Source organism: Meriones unguiculatus, chromosome 12 (assembly GCF_030254825.1).
Source record: "Meriones unguiculatus strain TT.TT164.6M chromosome 12, Bangor_MerUng_6.1, whole genome shotgun sequence".
Lineage (NCBI taxonomy): Eukaryota > Metazoa > Chordata > Mammalia > Rodentia > Muridae > Meriones > Meriones unguiculatus.
Window position 1 is genome coordinate 24,221,555 of NC_083360.1, and position 1,233 is coordinate 24,222,787.

Here is a 1,233-nt window from a genome sequence, read left to right on the forward strand (position 1 = left end):
AGTGATGTTGTAATTGTATGAGTCAGATTTCTCCCAAAAAGCAGAATCAATGAGGGATATAAACTGAAGTTTATGATAAGGAATTGACTCTTACTATCATGGAGTCTATAAAGTCTCATGATTTGCCCCCTATAAGCTGAAGTCTAGGAAGGCCTGGCATAGAAACTCCTCCCCAATCCTTTAAGAAACAATATAGTCTTTGGTATAAACTCTTCTGTAAGAACAGATGGAAACTGATGTTTCAATTCTCCTCAACAGAGATAAAACCAAGACTGTCTTCCTCTTTCTTTCATTTTCCTACCTCAACAAATTGATGGTATCTACACATACAACAGAGGGCTATCTGCCTTGCCAAGTTTACCAATTCCAATGCTACTTTATGTTGGAAGCATCCATACACCATACCTAGAGATAATGTTTAATCACCACTCCTCAGCCTTTTTGCTAAGATGAAGTGTAGCGTTTGTTCTTGTCAGGTTACTATCTAACATACCCTCTAAGAATGGTACATTAAATGGAGTTTTGTAGCTTGGGAAGTGGTGGGCACTTGTTCTGTCTGTTCCACACGTACACCTAGTATGTAGTACCACCAAGAAAATCCAAACCTCAGGAGATCGTGCTGGTTAAATAAATGAAAACAAAACAGAACCAACCAACCAACAAAAAGATGGCTTACACAGCTCTTAGGGCATTCCCTGCCTCAGGCAAGTTACTGACTAACACTTTCATCTAAGACATTCATTATGAGTTCTCGCACAATTAAGGATGATTTGTTTCAGCTGTGACATGTAGTCATCTTCTTTCTTGTCTCAATATGAAAACTGTACTTTGGAGACATTATTATTTAGCCAGTGTTTGAGCATCATAGTCACTTGATTCAATTGATTAACACACTATGATTTCATGTAACTCATATCTCCCTTATGTTTGCTACTAATGTTTAATTAGATGACCAGATTTCTCATTGCATGCTGAATTAACATGTTTTATGTTAGTAAAAATAGATCATGAAAACACATTTAAAAATAAAATAAAACTAACCTATTTAAATAACTTTTATTTATAAGTTACACTTAACAAAATATTTGCATTTCTCTTTTCTATTTAACTGGTGAATTAAAACTGAGTAAACTATATTTTACAACAGATATAAAATAATTCTAGCATAGTTATATTGTGCTTACATTCAAATTTACATTTTTGATGAAAACATATTTATATCTAAAACCATTT

The 1,233-nt window shown here is 33.7% G+C and overlaps 1 non-coding gene across 1 annotated transcript; it reads left to right on the forward strand.

Annotated features, from left to right (window-relative positions):
- Nucleotides 1–424: 424 nt before the first annotated feature.
- LOC132646929 (U2 spliceosomal RNA) lies at nt 425–609 on the forward strand. Its single transcript, XR_009585255.1, has one exon. It is a non-coding gene; the product is annotated as a U2 spliceosomal RNA (small nuclear RNA).
- Nucleotides 610–1,233: the final 624 nt, after the last annotated feature.